A 24,347-nucleotide genomic window follows, 5' to 3' on the forward strand; every position below is an offset into this window, starting at 1 on the left:
CATTACTTTTGGCTGTGCCTTCTGAAAACAGCAGTTTATCCTTTTATTGCTGAAAATAATTTAAGGAGAAGATAAGAATCAAAGAGCTGTGTACCCTATTTTGAATTATAATGAGGAGTTTGTGGACTGTGGGTTTCCATCTGCACTCCACTTTTCCATGCCATCTGCCCACAAGGAGAAAATATTCAGCCAAGAAAATAGTAGGATGTCCTGCAATTCTGCAGCCACAGAACCACCAGTTACACACGCAACCTTGTGAGATTTGTGAGGAAATCTGAGCCTGTGATAGTACAGCTCTGAAAAGGATAAGGGGAGTGTAAAAAAAGGCCCTTGAGATTTTGGAGGATGGAAAAAGGGGATTTTAAGCCTCATGAATTGCATGATTGACCACTTAGTAGAAGCAAGGAGTCTGCAGAGTGTTAATTTGTCATATGTAATACAGCTGAGAACGATCTGTGAAGGCTGAGATTATGCTAATTTATGCAGTTCACAATGCTACTGCAGTTTAAAAATAGCTTCTTTTTTAGATATCTAGATCTACTGCGGGTTGGCTTTGCATTTAACTCTGCAAATGTTACCAGTTTGAATGCAGAGAAGGCCTTGACCTGAGAAGTCTTTTTATCACAGAATAGTTAAGGTTGGAAGGAACCTCTGGAAATCATCCAGTCCAACCCCGCTGCCAAAGCAAGGTCACCTGGAGCAGGTGACACACAAACAAGTCCAGGTAGGTTTGCAATGTCTCCAGAGAGGGAGACTACACCACCTCCTTGGGCAGCTGTTCCAGTTCTTCTTGTCATGCTCTCTGGTTCCTCTTTTTGTAGGGGTCTGTCTGGTTCTACCACATTGCATCACTTCCATTCAAGAGGCTGAAAGGAAAATATAAGTTCTCCGGCTTAGGAGTGGCACAGAAGTGTTAGTGGATGCTGTGAACAGCTGCAGTGTTAGGCCTGAGGCTGAATGCCCAAAAGAATAGTTCAGATTAAAGTGTGTTTGGGGTTTCTTGGCATCTGGGGTTTTTTTGCAGAGATTGACACCTATTACTCAGGTGTGCAGTGCCCTGGAGTACTGTCTAGAGGTATTTGGCTCATCATCCCTCACTCTACATGTCATTGTTTTGGGTGTTTATGGGATGTAGAGAACAAAAAGAGGGGGGAAAACCTCCACTTACTAGTTGTGATTAAAACCAATTTTCAGGTTGTCACGTTTGAACTGAATTTCCAACGAGCATGAGTTAAAATGTGAAATAAGAAATGTATTGCAACTGGAGTCAGTGGAAAATTTCACATTCCGATTTTGTATTTAAGTTCTGAAAGACCTAGAATGTATTTTGCAGTTCAAGTCGTAATTTAGCTGTATGAATAGAATTACACATAATACTGGAACTGATTTTAAAGATCAAAGCAACTCAGGACAAAAAGTCCTGGTGTGTAACTTGCATTTGAGCAGCTGTTCCTCTGACAAGAAGATGGCAATGGGTTTTGCCTACCAGAAGATAAATCCATCCTAAGCATGAACACACTCAGTTTTAGAAGCCTACAGTGATGGGTGGAAGCCAAGAAGATATAATTCCCCTTCCTCTTTTCCTCTACCACCTTCAATCAGGTTTCCTTTCGAAGTCTTGGGATGAGACTTGATGAAGTGTTAATGCCTCAGCCCTTCCCCTCCTTAGTGGATGTGCCTTATTAACCTTTTGCAGCTGGTTTCTTCTCTTTCCCAGCTAACTCAGCTCCTCCTAGTTAAACTGGGTGGGACTAGCTGCTGTTGCTAATGAGCCTTAAGAAGCTGCATATGGGAGCTGGGTGCCTTCCTTCTCCTCCCCAGGGCATCCCCACGGCAGGGAAAGTTTGTGTGGATCATGAGCTTGCACTCGAAGAAGCAGGAGGCTTCAGGTAGGTGTTCCTTCCAGAGGGAACCGAGAACAGATTTCTAGATCATTGTGCTGTATAGAACTGGCAGGGTTTATGGTTTATCGTGTGCATTTAAATGGGTTAATATCTTGTAGGTGAGACAACATAAGGGAGAGAGATTATTAATGTCAGATAGTTGGTTTAAAATAATAACTTGTTGGGTTTTGTTAAAACCCTTTTTCTAGCTCAGCTCAGGTAGGGCTGATAACCCCTAATGGAGACCTGGGTGTTTGTGCCATCTCTTCAGTAACTGCTGTGGAAAAAGCTCATTTAACAGAAAAAATTGTCATAGAGAACAGTGGCTACAATGCAAATTATTGAAGGTTTTACTTTTTTAGGATCATATAAAATGTTTTTTGACTTGGTTAGTGGGTTAATCCATGAAGGCCCCAAGTGTGGCTGGTAGGGGGGAACGCACCGTTGATCTTTGTGGTGCAGGAGGTGGAAGTTACTGATGGTCTGGAGTCATTCAGCACTTAGGACTGTAAGTGTAGATCCATGACTCATTTTTACCTATCTTATTGTAATTCCAGATGGGATATTGGTGAGGTCAGAGCAGAGATGTAACCTTATATGTGAATTTACCTACGAATATATTCTTTCTACTGTTCAGTTTTATAAAACACCTCAGATTTGTTTACTAAACTGCTGAGAAGTTTAGAAACTTGTAGTCCTGGGGTACTGGATTAGGCTTGATTTATTTTTGATTTACAGCATCATCATACAGTATAATGCCTGCAACTAGACTTGTGTTTGAATTGGGAATTAATTTCCTTATGCCAAGCCACCTCTTCCTCTTGTGGCCTAACTCACTTATGTAGAGAATCCATTCAAATCTGAGAAATATAAGCCCCTCTTAGATCTAGCCTTCTGTTCAAATGCAGGCCTGGTGTATTTCTGTCACTTTCAGGTTATAAAAAAGTATCTTATTGGTTTTATTTTTGCTTTTCCGTGTATCATGTGGTTTGGGTCATGTATGCAGTGTTTGGATAGGGAATTAGTGAAGTGTTGCATGCTCTAAAGGTATGTAGTAGCATTCCATAAAGATGCTCCATGTAGTTAAAACACAGAAGTAATAGTGTCCTGTGGTAGCAAAAAACTATTAAGTAACCCAGGGCCACATCTGCCCCCTTCTGAGCCAAAATACACCGAGGGGGCTCAGTTTGCAGAAGTCAGTGAATGTGATGGATACCTGCATGAGATAACTACGCCTTTTTTGCAGGAAGACAGGATTTGCCAGATTGGAAGTGTCAATCATAGGTTCTTGGGAGCTACTTAGATTGGAGCCAGTCTTTGGACTATTTCAATGGGTAGGAATATCTGTGGATGTCCCTTTTATTATAGATGGTTAGCCTGACACTGAGTTTAAGTTAAAAAAAATCTCGGGGTAAGGCTGAGTGAAAGGAAAAAAGGGAATAGAATAAGCAGTTCCTGCAGCTGGCTTGCTGTGGGATGGGTTGGCTGGGCTGCTATTGCCACCTGGTGGTGTTGGTCAGAACCGAAGCAGACCTCATTTTCTTTTGGTTTCCCGGATGAGTTGCATGGAATTAAGTAGCTATTGTGTATCGATAAGATTTATTAATGATACACTCGTATTATAGATAAATCCTTCAATGAAGAAAAAAAAAATCCACAGTATTTTCTAACCATCGTTTATTCTGGCCACAGACAATGTTTTAAAAAATAAAAACTTAATTTCTTTGAGCGTTGTCAGATCCTGAATTAGCAGCAAGTTTTGGGGGAGCTGGTTGCAATGTGTGAGAGGTAGTTCATGTGGGAAGACCTTTGGAGAAAGAGAAAAAGAGCAGCTGGAAGGACCTGAGCTGCCCACGTGGGTATTTGGTGGAAGAAGCTCTGCCTTGTTTGTGTGGAGACACATCCTATGAAGTCCATAGAATGGCAGGTATAGCTGCCATCACCCTGATGCAGCTGAGGCACCTATAGGGATGGAACAACAGGTGATGTGACATCCTCCTGGCCTCGGAGCATCTCCATCAGAAACGCTCTGTGATTTGGTGACATATGGACACACAGTTAATGAACGTCTCTGAATTGCTTCAGCATGGTCCAGTTACTGCATTACCAGGGCAAATTTGATTACCATAAGTGATCAGTTCTTATCTTGCTGAAATTAGTGGATCATTATCAAATGATGACTTTTTTGCACATAATGTGACTTAATTGTCCTTTCATTATGTAGAGTTTTATTGCAATCCTTTTAGCAGGGGAATACAGATTAAGTTGTAGTTACAAAGAAAAAAGGAGATCACTGTTCAGCCCCTCCTGTTCAGTGACAAAGCCACACTCTGTAGTTTAATCTGTAGGTTCTCTGCATCTGCTGGAGTATTTCAGAGCTTCATGTTTTCCAGTGAAGTACTGGCATAGGTTATTTGCTATGAACCTTTTAGGCAGCACTTAGGGGCTACAATAAGCTTTGCTGTGTACTGACATTCGGTCTGACTTGTGGTTGGGGTCTGACCTAAATGTGTCTTTCCCTCTGTTGCAGCTGCCATGAACAAAAATCTGTATTTTTGGGGAAAAAAAATGTAAATCCATTAAAGTCACAAGTATTTGCTTGGAATTATGGCTGAGAAATTTAATGTGTTGTCAAGTTTTCCCTGGAAGTGTTCTAGACCAGATTGGATTGGGCTTGGAGCAACCAGTTCTAGTGGCAGGTGTCCCTGCCCATGACAGATAGGTTGGAACTGGAGAGTTTTTAAGATCCCTTCCAACCCAAACAATGATGAAAAAGCCACCATTTTAATAGGGGGGGAAGTATTTCTGAATCAGCTATACTGTCCTTATATTTATCATCTCTGGGCTTCCAAAGAAGCATCCCAGGACTCCCTATGTTTCTGAGGCATTGGGTCCCAGAACACCATTAGGTTCAAAAGAACCAGCACCCTGGCGCCCCAGCAAAGCATTACCCAATGTGATGGAGCAAATCTGTGCTGGTAGTAAACCAGATATAAGAACTTGGACTTAATGTATAGACTCCTTAGACACTTACATGGGCCACTTTTTATAATTCTGATCTTTCATCTCCCATTAACAAAGTCCTTTCCCCATTTGTTTTTATCAATACAGTTAATAAGGCAGTGTGAGCCAGTTTTAACAGGACCTGAAATATGTCTAAATGGTTCCCCTCATATACAAAGTCCTTTCCCTCATGACTATCAAATGCTGATTTCACTTGGCTCTTTCAAGCCACCTTCATGCTGTATTTTTGGCTGCAGGAGACCATTTTGATCAGAAAGAGTAGTTATTTTGTGACTTGCAGTTCTTTATTGTTATTAAGGCTTATTATATTTCTAGGCTTATGAGCAGTAATCATAATGTTGCCTAGAAGCGGTTAAACCCGCAGAAAGCAGAACAGTTTTTGTCAGTCAGTTGTTAACAATTTCAGTTATTAATATTCCCTGAAATGGAAGCCAGACCTTATTTCTCATATGTGATGGCTGTTTTTTTTTCTTTCTTTCTTGTTCATATGTGCTTAATCCTCATAGTACTTGGAAAATGAATTGGATCACAGTGGTATAAATGCTGCTTACAGTGATTCCACATGCAGTGAAAAGGGACGAAAAGAAATTTTTTATTTTTTTTTTTCAGAAAAGACTTTGTAATTAAATGTTTCTCGTCTTTTCTGTGGTTCTGCCAGCACACCAGAAGGTCTTTGACGAGCAGTTGTCCTCCCCAGTCCTCCTGTGGACATTACCTTACTGTCCTTCATCTCAGGTTCTGTTCCCTGGATGCAGCAGGCAGAAGGTGGTGGCACAAAGGTGGTCACTGGAGCTGGGTGCAGGATGGGATTTTAGGTGGGTGTTAGAGCCCTGGTGAGTGTGGGGCTTCTCAGCTGGAAGGTGGGCAGTGAGTGGAGTATGGGCACTCCCAGCACAAGTAAGAGTCATCCTGGTGCTGCAGCTCAGAGAATGCTGCAAGATGAAGGTTTATTTGAGGTATCTATGACAGGTAAAAGCAGATTGAAACAAACTTATTTAAGGACACTTTTGTTGTGCTTCCCCTTTAGATTTAAAACCCCTTAATGAACCTTCATAAGGGAACAGTATCAGATTGAATGTTTCAGATGTAGGACAATGGCTCAGTTCCCCAACCTGTGCAATCTTACCTGCACTGTTCAATTTAGCCAAAGAGGTCCCTCGCTTTTTATTGTTCAGGGATGTTCTGTGCCTATGAGGGAAGTACAATGCATTTCCAAACCATATAAATAGAACATATAATTTTTGGAAGGCATCCTGAGGCAGATATCCCTTTTTAGCAAGCTCTCTTCCCTCCTCCTCTCATTCCCCTTCTTGGGACTTTGATGAACCAAGCCTCAAAGTTTCCCAGTCCTTGGTAATGCTGTGGTGCAGTTTTCAGAAATGCTTCCCACATAGCTCTGGGTTTGGGAGTACTGTGCTGTAATCTGCTGCAATGGTTATATTGGTTTAGGTTGGATGTTAGAAAAAGGTTCTTGCCCAGGGAGTGGTTGGGCACTGAACAGGCTCCCCAGGGTGGTGGTCAGAGCACCAAGGCTGGCAGAGCTCAAGAAGCATTTGGATGCCACTCTCAGGCACACGTTGTGACTCTTTGGGATGGTCCTGTGCAGGCCTAAGAGTTGGATTTGATGATCCTTGTGGGTCCCTTCCAGCTCAGCACATTCTGTGAATGGTCTCTATGGTGGTGGTTTGCATTGCGGAACAAAGGTCAGTGGAATGCTGCTTCTTTTGGGCCAAGTGGTTGGAGAGTAAACCAAGCAGCATTAATAATATTTATCTGCAGAGGAAAACTAATAATAGCTTGTTCTCAAGTCTACTTATTTTTACTACTCGCACTAGTGAAGTGTTGTAATAGTAGCAGCAGCAAGTCGTCTTTTTTTTTTCCTTGGTCCGTGATTTGAACTCTGTGTAGCAAGAGTAGGGCTTGGAAACTAATCTTGTTTTCAGAGGCTGGTTGCCTCTGAAAATAACATTATGCTCACAACTAGCACATTTTAGGATATTTGAAGCATGGTTTGACACTATTTTAAAATCTGTTAATTAGCTTAAAAGTAGTATTAGAATCTCCTCTTTGGGGGGATGGCCTGACAGCAGTGCAAGAATTCTTAGTAAAAATAAGAAATGTTTAATTTCATGTAACGAAACAGGTATGATTCTTTTATATCTTGCAGCTTATGTTGTTGCTAGTTACACAAGTTGAATATGTATGTGAAATGCTAAATTACATGGTCAAACTTACATAGGATCTGACTCTTCTTTTCCTGTATCTTAATTGGATTTTTCCTTTTTTTTTTAGCCATACAATGGCTAAAAGGTACATTGAGAACAGACCAGCAATATATTTTAGTACTAATATATAAGATAATTAGACACACAAGTGACGTGAAATGGTTCAGTTTGGGGGAGAAAGTTGCCTTGTATTCTAATACGACTTTATAACTGAAAACCTATTAACATCAGCATTTTGTCTGGGATTCACTTAAACAGTTATGTTCTTAGAGAGGCATCTCAAGTTAACTTAGTAAAGGCTAATTATTGTGCTCAAATCAGACTGGACTGCAGGTCATAGTTTAAATTTGGCCAATGTAGGGAGCAAATTAGAGTAACCTGCACTTCTTTGCCACCATCATGAAAATATAGACCAGCTCCTCTTAGAGCGACTTGAATTGCAGTAAGACTGGTTTTGACATTCATGGGATCAGGATGTGCTCTGTTCATTGCTGCAATATAAAGTGAAATCAGCAAAATACTTCTGGTTGTTTGTAATGGGGATGCTGTAGCTTTTTTCTATTTATACACTTTATCATATTTTGAGATACAAAAAAATAACAATGCCAGGCAGTAAGCCATGGAAGTAATCCTTAATGATGATAATATATGGAAGAAAAAGATTAAATTAAAAACCTATATTCATAGCTCTGTGCTATTTTACTAATCCATCAAAAATATAAACCAAGTTTGTAGTTGAGTTTTTGTGTTTATTTTCAAGCAAGTGATAATCCCTTTAGAAGACCAGAAGCATTAATGAGGTATCAACTTCAGGGACTAGAAAAGGTTTTCTTAGATAAAACTAGTTTTCAGGACCCCTGCCTAGGCAGCTCATCCTTCCTTTACCCTTTAGAGAAATCTCTCTTTTAAAGTAGTAGGAATATGTTGAGATTTGCATCCAGCATCATGAATAAGAATTTGCATTTCTATTTCATACAGCCTAGAGCACTCTTTCATGATAAATATCAGCATCTTCCCGTCTTTCATTGTCATTAACATTTCTGCTTCAGTCCTCCATTTCAGTGTACGGGGACAGAGCAGCTAAGGAATGTCTTTCATTGCCTTCTAGTCTGCTGCAAACTCTTTTGAGCTTGAATGGATCTTGATTCCTCCCCCCCTTAGTTGATAAGATTGATGATATGACAGGATGAGAATTGAGATAAAAGTTGAAAGCAAGTGGCAAGGATAATTTTAAATGTTAAAAAAAAAAAAATAAAATAAAAGCAGGCAAATTTCTGGTAAAATTTGTTTTCCAGTAATAGACTTAATTTATGATTACTTTTTTTTTCCAAAAAATGACCTTGAAGAGCAGGGAAATACATGGAATTAGTACTAATTCCTTGTTACTTCTGCTATTATCAAACAGTAGTGCAGCAGAGGAGGTGAGAGGAAAGCAGCTGGAAGGGAGACACAAAAGGGTAGAAGTAGCCCAGACAACTACAGAAGTTTTTGCTTCAACAGGCTAATCTTTTAAGATATTAAAGTACTATGGAATGGTACATTACAGTGTGCTTCAGTGTGCTTTGAAACTCTGTTATTGCACATCTTGTATGCACATTTCAACCCTGCTTTTATCTTTATAGAGTTCAAGAGATTATCAAAGGAGACACACATTGTGCTCTTTCATTAAGGCTCTAATTATTTAATTCCTTGTATCTTTGTTTTGTAATGTCAAAATTAGCGCTATTCTGGCTTCAGTCTGCCATTCCTCCATGACATGCACAAGTGTTACTCTGTGAAAAGAGGAAAAATCGGTGCATTCAACTCTGAAGACTCTGGGTGTGCAGAAGAAGAAGAAATAATTTCTGCTATGTATGATCATACCAAGTAATAGTGTTTTTCACAACAGTATTCCCTGTATTAAAACAAACAAAAAAAAAAAAACCAAGACACACAAACCAAATAATGTGTTTCTCAGTTTCTCACTATAGTCTAGTTTTTTAAGCTCAGGTTAAAGGTTCACTGAGGGTACAGAACACTTATGGAAACTTCTAAAAATCCTTTTTGACTGGGCTACTCAATGAAGTGTAAATTTATCCAGGAGAGCCTTGTTAGCAATTTGAGCATCCCTAGCACAGGACCAGGGTTTTTCCTCTGTTTCCACGTGTCCAGTTATTTCTGATGTGTGGGCTTTCAATACCAGCTGTTGCGCAGCAGCTGGGAATGTGCCTTTTTCTAGTTACAGGCCTGCACTAAGAGCTTTTCTTCACCATTTGACTTGACATTTCGGGTAAGAGATGAGATCTACCCCAACTGTCCTGTCCTTGGCAGTGTTGGTCCTTGACCGGCTCTTCCAGAGTAAGAAGTATTTTTCATGAAAATACTAGACTGCTTTTCATAGCCTATAGTTATATCTCCAAATTGTTGTCTGCAGAGGAAGGATTATGGTTAATGACTGAAAGGGAGATGGTGCATCCCTGAAGTTGTGTCATCTGTGCCTTAGAGGCTGGGGGAGGGGGCACACAGAAAGTGATTCCCTGGGGTTTGCAGCAGCTCTCTCCCTTCTCTTGGTTGAAAATTGTGTAACTGTTGAAAACAGGAAAACTGTGCAAGGCTGCCCATGGTGATGGCAGCTGCTGACTCAGAGCCATGCCATGAGCAAAGCAAGGTAATACTGAAAGCTTTCAAAGATGGCACTCTAATAATCAACCAAAAACTAATGGGATGATCCCTATTAATCCATTAACATTGTTCCATGTCATTGTCAACAAGCTTGGAACAAGCCTGGGCATTGTACTTGTTTAGAGTTGAAGATGCAAGTTCGAAAGGCAGTGCTGAAAACTTCAGTGTGAGGAGAACAGCCCCATCCAGAAACTTCTGTGGACACTGGAAATGTATATTTGAAGTCAAATTAGTTGGGAAGGCTCTAATTATGGCATTCCCATCAATAGTAAGTTAACTACAACTTTTATAGGCAAAGTACTCTATGGCATCAATTCTACATAGAATCTTAGAATGGCCTGGGTTGGAAGGGACCTTAAAGATCATCCAGTTCCAAGCCCCCTGCTGTTATCAGGGATACCTTTCACTAGACCAGGTTGCTCAAAGCTCCATCCAGCCTGGCCTCGAACACTTCCAGGGATGGGGATCCATCACTTCTCTGGGCAACCTCTTCCAGTGCCTCAGCACCCTTGCAGTAAATAATCTCTTCATCATATCTAGTCTAAACCTACTCTCTTTCAGTTTGAATCCATTCCCTCTTGTCCTGTCACTCCATGTTCTTGTAAAAACTCCCTCTCTGTCTTTCTGTAGGCTCCCATCAGGTCCTGTAAGGCCACAATTAGGTCACCCCTAATAAATGCAGCCTTTTAGACTTTACAAGTCATTATACATTTAAGTATTTCTATATATGTATGCATACATAATGTCATAATATAAATTTCAACTGGAATCTACTGTATAGGCTGTTTGGTTCACATAATTTTGTGCTCTGGAGTTAGCAACCGCTTCATTTAAGTTGAGGGTGAAATATGAAGGGAAAGATTTTGGCAAGAGGAACTGGTGGATGCTAGTTATTATCAAGTCTTCTGGATAGCTAATCAAGGCTAGGAGTAACAGCTATTTTTAATTAAATCTTAGTGTGCATTCTTTCATGGGACAGGTTTCAGAAGTGATGGTGAGGGATGCTTTGTTAGTACTGAGCAGCTTTATCTACAGACTCTAATTGAATCACTTTTTCATACTGTTGTGCATCCACTTAAGAAGGATTGCTTAGTTAATTATAAATTATTGTTGGTGTTAAGGGCACTTGGCAAAGACTCAGCAGAAACAGAGCAAATAACACTTTTCTGTCTATATTTTAGTCTGCCTATTAATATGAGTCAAGAATTAGTCTCAAATATAGTAAGTCAATGTATTTTTGTTTGATGCCAATGTTATTTTTTTCTACAGAAATGTTTGCTAATAGTTTTTAGACTTTAAAAGGGGATGTTTCCATCCAGGTTTTATTGAGTGTTATCTCCTGGGGGAAAAAGCTGATTGAAGAGGGTTCTTAGTTGCTAAATGACTTTCTGTGCACAGTAGCACTCCATGGTGTGTTCATCTATAGCTGTTGATTGTATACAGAATGATTTGTCATGGACATGACTGAGCATAAAGCAGCTGGTAGCTCTGTCTATGCAGTTGGACAAGGTTCTCTTCACAAATGCTATCAGTACCTTTAGAAGTATCGTCTTATTTTTTCTTCTGCCGTTGCTTATCTGAGAAGGAAAGCAGAGGTTTCATTGCATTTGTGAAATGGCAAAAAGCTTAAACGATGTTGTTCTTCGCTAATACTCTGATTTCCCACTTGCTTTTTTTGGAGTACGTGATAGTTATATCTTTCTTTTTTTACTAATACAGTTTCACTGTTGAGTTTTAGTTCAAGTGGCCACAAAAGTTCTTTAATCCTGTGTAAGTAAGCCCTCTTTCCACAGACAGATCTTTGGCCTTCAGAGGTGACCACACAGAGGAGGAGGAGGAGGAGAGGTCCTTGGTCTCTTTATTTTGGCCAGTAGAATAAGGCTCTGTGTGTGGATGTATGGTGCCTGTGACTTATAAAAAGACATGTAAATCTGGAGATCTAAACATCTTTGGTGCCTTATATTGCCTGTAGAACAATGTCTTTGGAGAAGCTGCCTTCAATACCATTCATCAGCATCCTATTCCTTCAATTGTTGAAAGCTCACCAAACTTGATAATTATTCTGTGCTCTTTTACATGTTGGGAAACTGGGTGCAGGGCAAGTCAGGCCACAGAGCTGGGAGTGTGGGCTGGGATTACTTTCAGAAAGTTGTAATCCAAAGACAACACTGCCCTACGATTTTTGGAGGAGGATCCATAGGTTTCCCGGGCAAAGCTGACCCCTGGATTATTGTCCTTTTCAGACCTTTCTGAGATCAGTTTCTAATAATTTTATTTTTCAGTGTCAGTGCTTCTCTAGTGATGTTGGGCTATGACCAAAGCTAGCAAGAAAGTTACTTTTAATAATTTCTCACTTCATTTTTTATCATTTGCTTTAGTGAGGAAACAACTAACTGCCCTGATTAAAGGGTGTAAAGGTTGAATAGTGAGTGGTATTGTAGTAGCATATGTTTGGTGATATTAGTGCTTGAGTAAGGGGGTTCCTCCTTTTTTCTCATATACCTGGCAACGGTGAGTAAAACTGAATTGCTTGTTTACATCCCCAGCTCAGGCAGGGCCCCAGTGGATCCTCACTGAGATATAATTGCATGAGTGGTATTACAGTATGTATGTTGTGAACAAAATATTCTGTCTGGAAACTTCTACAAGTACACAATTCCTGTTGTAAGCCATGTCTTTGCTTGTGCTCTTGGGCAGTGAGCTGAAGAGAGGAGTGTTGCAAGCTAGGGCTGTGGGGTGAGGGTGGTTGGAAGAGGCTCCTTTAGTGACCACTTGGGCACACAGGTCCCTCAGACCACAGTGGGAACTTACTGCTCTCTATAGACTGAGTGGCCTAGTTAATAATGTTAGCATTGCTTAACCAGTGGATAGGCAGTGTACTGTTATTTTTGTTACTATGTTAACAGCTTTTTTTCCCCCCCAATACATTGTGTTCTGAATCAAGAAATTAATATTTTTAAAAAATCTCCCAGACCCCCCCTCTTTCAACGTGCACTTTTGAATACAAGCAGTGTGGAATGGAGAACGGGAAACTTTCCACTACTTTTCTATTCTTTTGAATATCTGAAGATTGTTGTATGTTGCATTGGGTTGCTGGGAGGAGCCAGGTGATAGTATAGATTCAAGGTTTGCAGTAACAGTTAGCTGACTGATGTACTTCCACAGGGAACTTAGAAACAACCTTTGATGATAAAGTGAGACAACAATAAATGTGATAATTCACTCTGCTTCCTCCATAAAACAGTCCACATGACTTCTGCTGAACTGCTTTCATTTTTTAATTAGTTCATGTTATGATCTCATCATATTTGCCCTTACTCTTTTCTGACAAATGAAATGGATCTTTTTGAGTTGTCTTGTGATCTGCATTTTTCAGTCCATGAGTCAGTCTTGCAGGTCTTCTCTGAAGCCTCTCCAAAGGGTAAAACCATTAAACTATTACACAAACAGCATTAAAGCCAGCAGGTGATAAATCCTATTCTTATTTGATAACCACCTGTTCTTATGTACAAGTATTGCATCACCCTTCTAACCATAGCACAAACCCCAGCATCCTGATGGCACGTCATGTCTGTGATGCTCTTTCCAGATGCACTGAATTCATGGAGAGTCCTTTGCTCTGTGACATTCTTAGTTGCTTTTGTTACAAGATTTCATTTTCTGTTTTGAAACAGCTTTTCATGGTTCTAGTCAGCATATATGAGTTTCTTTAACTTTGATCTTATTATTTTTCATCATTTACTTCTCCCATTACTGATGTGTCACCAGCGAATTTTGTAGCTGCTTCATGCCCCCTCCTAGGGCTTGCTCAGAAAAGTAAGGCTGAAAATGATTCCTGTGAAACACAGTCAAGCTGCTTATTTTCTTAATGACAATTTCCCAGTTATCCTGTATTTTTATACCAGTTAACTCCTTTTCAGTCCATCTGATTTTTACCAGGTTGATTTGTTAAGAGCCTCCTCACAGAAGCAGATCTGCGTTATCGCTTTCACAAGTTTCTGTGAACTCAGCGGAAAATCCAGTTTAACAAGGCATGTTTTCCAGAGAAGGATGCTCATTTGCCAGTAATAATACTGTCTGCCTCAGCTGTTGGTTAATTGAGTTTCTATCTCTCATTTTGTACTTCTCTCTGGGACTGGTGGGAGGTTGTGTCTGTGACTATCAAGGCCATCTCATTTTCTTGGAACTGGTACCCAGCACAAGCTGTCTCTGTCCTCCAGAACCTCCCAACCACTGCTGACAATCAAGATTAACCTGTGGGTAGCTCCTTCATTGGGTTCCCTAACACTACTCAATACAAGGCATCTTATCTGCTGGTTTAGAAAATGCTGAATTCAAAGGTTACTTTTCAACACCATTTTGAGGGCTTTTTTGGAATGAAAGTTGTTGTTTGGCATCTGTTATGATTCTGTGAGCTAGGCTCCTCTCCCACATCATGCTTAGCAAAATATTGTTATTGACAACTTCAAGATTTGTAAGAATTCAAGATTTTAAATTGTAGATATTTCCATTTTGTAAAGCATGAAAGGAAGACCTATGCAGTTATTGGCATATAGTAAAAATAAATAAAAATCCAGCTTTCAGAGAACAGAAAATTTTAGTCTTTCTGACCAAAATGCATTGAGAAGCAGTAATAAAATTTTCTAATATGCTTTCTTTTCCAAATAAAAAAAACATAAAATGTGCATTAAAAAGCAAAAGTAGTGGGTAAGTACAAGAGCGTGACTTTGTTTAATGACTGTGGAGCAAGCTGTTAGCACACATATTTTTCATAGGCAAACAATGAATTATTAGTGAACGGATTTCCCCAAGCTTTCTTTATAGTAAATGTTGCACAGACAATGACTGTGTGCACTGAGTTCATTCATAATGTCTCCAACACCTGTTTCCTCCTGTTTTTCAAACAGTTTTATTTGGAAAGCGTTGGGAACTGGAGTGATGTCTCATTAGAGCATGGGCTTTGCTTGGGACACATGTTTCTCTGTCATTGAAGACTCACTGGTGAATAACAAGCATATTGTTCAGCACTTTAATGGGGAAGTTTAGATGCCCATTAGGGCTGTAAATAATGTTCTTTCCTGAAGGTTCAAATTAATATTGACCCCATGCCATCATGTACATGCTGTTGGAAGTTCATAATAAAGCCTTAGAGAGCTTGGATGCTTTATCATTAAAGAATTCAAATACAAGCAAGTATCTAGTCCTTGTTCCCTTTTGAAATTGGGCATTGTATGGGAAAGGCATCTCCTGGATCTGTCAGCACAGCAATTGCGGAGGAACTCCCGCCATGATGCTGCCAGGGGGGCAAGAGGTCATGCAGGGATTTTACCAGCTTCAATCCCAATCTTATCTCTTTCACTCTGTTGTGGGAGCCGAAAAGACAGACAGGAGGATGAAAGGTAGTTCCAAAGTCTTACTTTTTAATGGAAGAAATAAATTCCGGTTACACCTGGCAACACTATCAGAACTCAGGGGATCTTCATCCCAAATCAAGGCTGGCTTAGGAAAATCCATTAAATAAAAGTGTCTAAAAGCAACACAGATTTTAGTTAAGGATATTAATTAGCTAAAAAAGTTAAAGCTTATGCTTTAACCTCAGGAGCTTTGCTTTATTAGTATTTCAGGCTGATTACATGCAAGTGTCTCTGTCCATGTTCATCATGTTTAGCTGGCCCATAAAGGATAAAATGAGAAAATACTCTAATCTGAGCCACACTTCAGTTAATGTAAAAACAGACAGCAAACTGTATTCAAAGAAACAAGACTGGTTGGCTGAAGAGTCCTTCCATCCATGTCTGGTCTTTTAATCTGCCTGTTTGTAGCAGGGGCACTTTGGCTTTACCCTGTTCCCTGGGCCCCAAAAATGGATGGTAGACAAGAACCTTCCATTTTCTGAGACCTCTCCTTTGTTTCTTGCAATCCCTGATTTTGGCACCATGTTGAGCATTGAACGAAAACATTTGGCAGCTCAAACTGGCAGAGCAGATCATCAACAACCTTTTAAGAGGCTTAGGAGGTGTCTGAGGCTGACTTATGCTGTGGGTTGTCTTGGCCCTTTGTATGGGCCGTAATCCTGCAAGTGTAAAGCTCCCTGTGTCTCAGCTCCCTTGCTTTTTTGCCTGAAGTCGGTGTGTTTTTTGGAAGCAGAACGCAATCTTTGAGTCAGGATATTTAGCCAGATGCTAGCAGGTTGATGGGAAGCCCTTGTGGTGCTCCCACTGCATCAGCAGCAGGGAAGGGACAAACTTAAGCTCAGCGAGGAACATGCACTGCAGGCACTGGCAGCTCCTCCAAGGTGCTGGTAAGATGCTCTTAGAAAATCCTTCTGGCGTCACACCCAGGCTTCTCCCTCCCAGTGCACACATTCATTCACTCATTCATGAGTCTGTCAGCAGGTTATTGTCTCAGCCTGTGACCCTCCTGAGGACCATACATCTTATGTTCAAGCCGTCAAATAGGCTGTGACCTTCTCCTCTTTTGAATGTTGTAGGAATGACCTTTCAGCAGGGTACTTGCTTACGTAGAGGGCTGACTGGGAAGATTTGACTATGCTAGGGCTTTGGTCCACGTTGGTCTGAAGGGAAAGAACAAGAGTTCTTTATTCTCAGGAAGGGATTCAAATTTTATTTCTATGGTTCAAAGGTAACCTGTATGCATAAAGTCTTAAAATGCTTTCAGCGTGCAGCTCTTTCTCTATCTGTAGCTATTCAAGCTACCAAAATTGGTAGGGAAATTCTTTTTACAGTGAAGAAATATGATTGTTTCAATAATTATTCCTTCTTCTTTACCACTTAAAATAATAAATTAGAACAGGAGAACAATTACAGACTCAAGGAATGAAATCCAAGTCACAGAAGCATAACTGTTAGGGAAAAGACTTCAGTGAAAAGATACATGTGGGGTTTTTTAATCAAAAAGGGTATATGCAGAATTTCAAATATCTATTTACTGATTTATTCTAGTATTTCTTCAACATCATGCTGAATGGATACGTGAAACAGCCGGTAAAATCGTACAATAGGGCAATTTTCAGCTAAGACAGGGATCAGTTTGGGTAAAAGTTGGTCCTTTTAAAATGCTTCAGTATCTCTATACTGGATTATTAAAGGATTTAACAATTAGAAAATAATGTCAAGCTGCTCATGGGTTCCAGGTCTGTTAGCCATGAGTTATGCCTGCGGTCATTTCTTGCCTCCCCTCCTGCAGCCAGCGAAGCTATCTTTATGTGACTCAAAATTTATATTCGGAGAGAGGGCATGAGAAGGGTGGCCTGGGGAATTCCTTTAAATGTGTTTTAATTCCCCATGTTTCCCTGGCCTGGCAAAACCAAAGCCGCCAAAGAAACCACCCCCCAAGCCCAGGCTTGGAGAGCTGCTGGGGTGCATGGAGCTGCTGCTGGAGCTGCTGTGGCCTCCTTGTCCCCTGTGGGGCCTCTCATTTATCAGGTATAGCATCTTCTCCAGAGCAGAAGGGTGAGGAGCAACAGCCAAGTGCGTGGCTCCCACTGGTGATTTCATAGGACCTTGGGCAAGAGCAGGCATGAATCTTCCCACAGCTGAGTATCTTGTCTAGACTGCTACGATGGGCAAGGTGCTTCAGAGCAACAGAGGAGAGATTTCAGAAGGATCCAAGAGAGCAGCAATGGAATAGGCTGGCATTTACGAAGATATTTAATAGCTGTACCTTAAATACAATGTGGCAAAGTGTGATATTGATTACCGTTAAGTACTGCTCTTCTGGATATGAAAAATACTCTTACTAATTATTATAAGCACTCTTACTATTCTCTTGTTTATGCTCATTAAGCTGACCTGTGATGTTCCACCTGTTGAATCATTTTTAAGGCAGAATATTCTCCCCTTTCACTGGGGACAAGCCTAGTCCTTTCCCACCCCATCAGGCTTCAGTATAAACCCAAGTCTGCGTGGGAGCAGCCCAGATTGCACCAAATAAAAAATTATAGAAATAAATAAAAAATTATAGAACAAGGCAGCTTTAGAACCTGAGCTTTTAACAGAGTCAGCTTGTCAAAATGGGGAGCAATTTCCAGTTGTGCTTTAAGATGTGCCTGATACCCTTAAGTATCATCCTAAAACTCGTGTTGGCGCTCGGTTAATTTTCAAATGTTTCTTGGCGATATTTTCCCTTAATTCCCCTCTATCCCCGTTTTCCCTCTGGGGGACGCGCACAAACACCCCCTCCCCGAAGGGGTTAAGAGGATCCTCCCCCGAGCGGGGGCGGAGGGATCGCCCGGCCCCGTCGTGCCCGGCCCGGCCCGGCCCGGCCCCACTCGGCTCCCGGAGCCCGCCCGGGCAGAGCCCCCGGGATGGCCGGACCCCCAGACACTGCGGGGTAGCCCCGGACTGCGGCAGGTGCCGGCCGGACCATGAGCGTGATGCTGTGGCGCTGGGAGCAGAACAACAGCACCATGAAGCTGGTAAGGACCTCGGGAATAACCCGCTGGTTGAGGAAGATTTATCGTTGCCACGGTTGTCGTTGGCAAACGGGAGCTTTGGTCCGGATGAGGTGAATAAATACCTGGGCTGGCAGGGCTGATGCTGGACCGATGTGCTCTGCAAGCGGATGCTGTTTTACTACACAGTCGCAGCTGGATTTGTTACTCACTAATTCATCTTTTGGACTGTTTTAGGTCAGTTTGCGTGTTGTCTGATCTCTGTAATTAAGCTAATTTAAAAGTAAGAACAGAAAACATCGGTTATGTGTGTAGCTCTTTCCCCTCACCTTCCTTTATTTATTGTCCTACTGCACGTTTTCTCCTTCTTGGAAGCAGTTTTCTCTCTTTCAGTTTAGCTGGAATAATTTTGTCGGCTGGAGTTTTGTTTGCTCAACAGCTTTTGTTTCTAAATTATGCCCCTCCCCCATTTTTTACCCCCATTTTCCTTTCCTGAAAAGTAAAAAAACCCACTGCACCCTGTAAGTATAAAGTATGTGGCTGCTCTATTCCTCCAGCATAAATGAGCTCAGGAAACCCACATATCTGCCTGTCTGCTTGAATTACTGCCCATACCAAGCTATAAACTATGATCAAAACTTGGAGAGACTTCTCATTAGCAGCTTTTTTTTAAAGGCTATTTGATGTAAAGCATCTCAAGGCAGTGGCTGTCTGAGATAGCTTTAAATGTGTTTTCTCTGTCTCTCTGGCAGATTATTTAAACAAAGAAAATTACATTTCTATGCAGTTTTTAGAGGAAAGATTTATTTTCCTGAGAAATTCATAATAAAAACTAAAGATTTGCTTCAGGTCTAATGCTGTAGCCTTTATGTGTGAAAATTCCGTTGAAATCCACGTGGGAGTTAAAGGTTTCCAGCACCTCTTCCTATCAGAGTCTGCAAACAATGAAATTTATAGTGCGACTAGTAATTTAACAATCTCTGTTTTTACATACTTTCCTTGGAAGGAATGAGGTGATAAACACATGTTAGTGAAGGAATATTCAGTTCTGGATACAACGGCAGCCCTTCACAAGGGATCAGATAGTTTTGGATATTTCACGCATGAGTAGCCCCTGCAATAATGAATTTGTGAGCTGGCAGTGGAAGTTGGCAGCTCTGTGTGGGGGTTGCCCAAGCCTGGTTTCAGCTGAAGCCAAGTATTTTGGGAGGGAGGTTAAAGTGAGTCCTTTCTCCCTTTTCATATGCAAAGAGCCCTCCACGAAGCAGAAAGAGCTTAAAAAAGAGCTTATGTACGCAGGTGTATTACAAGGTCTTCCTATATACACTGGCTTTCAAACTCAGCCCCCAGTGGACTTTGCAAGCAGTGAACACTGGCAAGAACTGAGCTTATGGAATCAAGCAGAGAAAAAGAGATGTGAGATGAGAAATCCAAGTAATGCTCAGAGTGGAAGAAAACTGTTGGATTCACCCACTCCTTGGGCAGGGAGAAGGATAAAATCCTTCACCCCATAATTTACTCCTGCCCCCCTCTGCCTGTCAACCAGCAGATATTTATATATTGCCTCTTGCAATTAGGGAATCAGAGAGATTACCCTTGTGGGGCTGCCTCCTGCCTGCTGTGGTTTGCTGGGTGCTGGGACAGGGAGAGCTGTGGGTGCTCAGGCTCAGGGGGCCTGGCAGGGCTCTGCCTAAAACCCTCAGATGAGCTCAGCTTTTTGCAGAGCTCTTCCTTGAGCCTTGGCTGGTCTGCAGTGATAAAGTACATCAAAGAAAGCCAGCTTTATAATATATAGATATAGATATAAAAATAATAATTTAAAAAGAATCTTAAGCTAAGTGAGTGTCACAATAAATATATCTGATGTTGCCCTTCTGCTTTCTCTCCTTCTCTTTCCTTTGGTCCAGGGATGTTTCTGTGGAAGTAAGAAAAAAAAAATACTTGCCAGCAATAGCTTAAGGTGAGCTGATCATGGCCAGGTATGCCAAAAATAGCCAAATACATTCTGTGGAGAGTTTTGGATGGTGATGGCAAGATTCAGTTTGTGGTTGAAAGCATAAGATTCAGAGTGTGAAAGCTTAGGCGTTTTTTTAAGATTTGTAATATAGGGCTTTTCAGGCAACCAGGGATAAATCTCTTTGCCCCCAAATATCAGATCCTGCAAGACTTAGTTAAGTTTGTAAAAGTTGTGATGTTGCCGTAAGAGTGCAATGTAGAAATCAGTATCTAATTCTGCTGAAACTCAAAATATTGCCCTTGAATAGTTTTGGGGGATGGTAGCCTAATTTTTATCACATACTACTATACAATCCGTTCAGATGCCAGCTTGTCATCTTGAATTACCTGCAAGGTTGCTTTACTCAGACAGTAACCAAGATAGCAGGCCCAGCAAAAAAAAAAAAAAGAAAGCCTTCTAAGGTATTGCCAACTCTTGGAAGAAAATGAATTGTTAGCTTGCTCCTATTCATGTTGAGTGACTTGTGCATGCCTGATAACCTACTTCTTTTGACCCCAGAGTTCCTTATTCCTGGGCTTTTAAAAACTAATGTTTATTTCTGATTTTCTTTCTATTTTACATTGGAGACCAGCAAAACAAAATTTCAACATGGAATGTAAATCCTTCCTCTCTTTTTTTTTGTTTACCTGTTATGAGTCATCCACACACCTTATGCAAACACCTTTTTTTAATGTAATCAAAACAAGGATCGTTCCCACTCAGTGTTTTATGGCTTTGAGAATTCTCAAGGCGTAAGGTATTGGTTTTGTGATGATTGAAGGTTGTAAAAAGCATATGATCCTTTTTCTTTATGCCAGATTCAAATTGTAGCATGTGTATACAGCCTTTTACAAGGTTTTTCCTAGGCCCCCAGCCTTGTAGCATGTGTATACAACCTTTTACAAGGTTTTTCCTACTATTGTATCAGTAGAAACACGTTAACTACCCTATCTGTATGTAACTGGTAGTAGATAACCTTTCCAAGGTGGGTTTTCTTTTGTGTTTTGGGGTGTAGGTTGTTTTGTTTGGTATTTTTTGAGCCTGCAAGCAACAAATGAATGAAAATGTATGTATGTCTTCTCAAGAAGAAACATTCTGGGTCCAACACGGAGTAATAAATGACCCCAGGATAAGGCTATATGGAAAGTTTTGTTTCTTTAGATGGAGTAAAAGAAACTTGACTGAAGAGCCACAGTAGTGTCAGCAGGAGCTGTAGCATTTTATTGTGAAATGTGCCATACACAGTGGTGATTGAAAGCCAGTTTTCAGATGCACAAACAAATTGTTAGGATTTTATTTAAGGTAAACCTTTTTTAAGTTTATTTGTAACTTTTCTTTTTTTAGGAAGAGAGTAGCTTTTATCTTTTCTCATTTGGGATTAGATTTATGGGTTATACAGAGCTGGAGAAAACTGAACTGAAGGCTGCTTAGCTTTCTCTGTTACCTTTATTCTTCTTCTTTTCAGTTTATAAAATTTGAGTGGTGCTTACTATTAAGCAGATATAATTCTGTTTTGACTTTTCTCTCCCTATAATTATTTTCTGTTTTGATTTTAACATGTTGAATAACATGAGAGAAAAGAAATGTGCATATCTTTGCATGAGCACTTTGTATATAGGCACCTGTAACTTGTGAGCAGGACCAGATTGTCGTTTCCATGGCAGCAGACAGTAGATGTACCTTGTTGTAGATGTAGATGTACCTTCGTCTACATCCAGCCAAAATCTCATCCTGATTGCAAAGGTAGCAGTGTGAGGAGTATTTGCATTTGCTCAAGCATGAGGGCTGAGAGAGATGGAGGTTTCAAGCAAGGATGGTATTCCCATCCTTGCCCTGCACGAAGACCCTGAGATGCAAGGGGTGGGAAAATTGCTCCTGCTGAAGGTCAGGAGGTGCAGAGCCATGTCTTCATCCCACGGGCAGTGGAAGATGCTGTTCCATATTGGATGGGAAAGAAGGGATGCCTCCTGCTCAGCCCCACCCTGAATGTGTGCCAGGAGGTGAATGGTGCCAACTAGTCCAGTACCAAAACCTGAGTTTTGCAGAAGTTAATGGGCCATAAGTTGAGTAAAGCACTGGACTTTTAAAAAATATTCTGACCAAAAAAAAAAAAAAGATAAATGGCGAGTTAATTCAAAATGTTCCCTATGAAGAGAGCGTTAAAAGGTTTATCACTATGTATAAAATTTCTATCCTGGTTTACACATGACTTCTCCTTCTATTAAACATTTCCCTTTAATGCTCTTATCTCTATGTGCCTTCTGGGCTGATGTGTAGCATACAGCAAAGGGAAGACACTTATTTGGAAGAAACACTTCATTCTGGAAGAGATTTTCAAGAGCTTAGCTTAAAAACTGCAACAGAAGAATTGACTGGGCTGATAAGAGATTTGCAAAAAGTTATGATTTGATAGGCTAGCTGACTTAGCAATACTTTTCATTAAGTAAGGGAAAGAATTCCTGCAGTTCCCTAAGCTTTTGCCATCTATATTAGTGACTTTATAAGCAGTTTATCTGAATTGTCATAGCATTATCTTGCAGCTGATATTGCCTTGATGTTGGAACCGGATCACAGCCTGTTACTGAGCTTTTCCAAGCAAAAAAGTGTGGAACCTCAGCCAGCTGTTAGATGTCTAGATCGAAGGCTTAGTTGCTGGCACTCTACAAAGATTAAAAGAAATAGCAAACTACAATTCTGTGTTTCATAGGTTAGGATATGTCTGAAAAATACTATTGCATATAATCACACATTTCCCACACTTCTGTTTAATCACAGTTAGGGAAATGTTCTTTTGACACAGAAGCCTGTACAGTGTGTTAAAAGGGCACACACATCTTTTCTTCTGAGGATCAGTCAAGAGAGGCAACACAACTGTGAACTGCAGCTCACAGGGCTGTGCAGAAGGCAAACTTATTCCTGACAGATATTCAGTAGAGATAAGGTGTGAAAGCAGTGAAGCTACCAGGAGGCAGGAGAAGCCTCATCCAGAATGTTATACACAGTAGTGGAATCATTTATGAAAGATCAGTGCAAAGGAAACAAGGGCTGTTGACTTGGCCAAGAGAAAGAAAAATCTGTTTCCTTGACATCCTAACCAGAAAAATAAGGATAATTGTGGGCATATGAGTATTCTCTGTAAAAACATCAAAATACAACAGTCTTCTAGTCACCACAGGCAGGAACTGAAACAAGGTCTCTTTCAAAGGGGGAAACCAACATACTTTTTAAGAGATACTTAGTTCATTTATGACAATACTTGTATCATATACTTAGTTAAATTGCTAGATACGGGTACTGTGTATGCATGCACATGCCAGGGACAACCCACCACAGTGTGCATTTCTGCTGTACAATATATAGATACTTAAAACAAAGAACTCTAACACAATTTTAGATATTCAATAGTTTTATAATATTTAAGTAAGGAGTTGATGTCATTACAGAAATCAAATGAACTAGAAAATTTTAATCACATTAAAATGATTTACAGTGCATATTCAGATATTTATATCTCAAGGTAAATGAACATGTTATAACTGTTTTGTTACAAACTGTATGTGTCACGTTCCAGTGCAGAGATAATTAAAAAATCCTTATATAAGGAGCTTCAGAAATACAAATCTAAAAATGTATGTAGACACTATATGTTGCTTGGCTTAGAGTTTCTGAAATATTCCAGATTTATCTGTGTGCCTTAATTTAGAATTCAGGTGTAGAGATTTGAGCTTCATTTAATTCTGTTCTGTGATTATGGCAATAAACAGAATGGAAAGGGATTTGAGGTAGGTGATCCTTCAAAAAGCATTCCTGTTCTGGTACAGTATGTGTTTTAGGAGTGCAACTTGATTTTAGTTTATTTACTTCCTTCCCTCATAGGACACTGAGGAAAGATCATAGAATCATAGAATCGATTGGGTTGGAAAAGACCTCCGAGATCATCGAGTCCAACCCTTGGTCCAAATCCAGTCCATTTACTAGATCATGGCACTCAGTGCCACGTCCAATCTGCGTTTAAAAATCTCCAGGGATGGTGAATCAACCACCTCTCTGGGCAGCCCATTCCAATGCCTGGCTTATGTCCCTGCTGGCTTATTTCCCAGCAAAACCACAATGAGATTCCTGTGCTGTTGGGGACATTAATGTGC

The 24,347-nt window shown here is 40.5% G+C and overlaps 1 protein-coding gene and 1 long non-coding RNA gene across 16 annotated transcripts in view; one reads left to right on the forward strand and one right to left on the reverse strand.

Annotated features, from left to right (window-relative positions):
• The window catches only part of NAV2 (neuron navigator 2), a 214,252-nt gene that overhangs the window by 13,823 nt on the left and 176,082 nt on the right, over positions 1–24,347 (forward strand). The gene's annotated exons all lie outside the window — the stretch shown is intronic.
• The window catches only part of LOC108503104, a 32,101-nt gene continuing 13,516 nt past the window's right edge, over positions 5,763–24,347 (reverse strand). The window contains exons 3-4 of the long non-coding RNA XR_001876725.1: positions 9,909–9,997; positions 5,763–5,839 (exon numbers count right to left, since the gene is read on the reverse strand). This is a non-coding gene — a long non-coding RNA (uncharacterized LOC108503104). The remainder of the gene's footprint in view (positions 5,840–9,908; positions 9,998–24,347) is intronic.

Source organism: Lepidothrix coronata, unplaced genomic scaffold (genome assembly GCF_001604755.1).
Source record: "Lepidothrix coronata isolate B3197 unplaced genomic scaffold, Lepidothrix_coronata-1.0 Scaffold130, whole genome shotgun sequence".
NCBI lineage: Eukaryota > Metazoa > Chordata > Aves > Passeriformes > Pipridae > Lepidothrix > Lepidothrix coronata.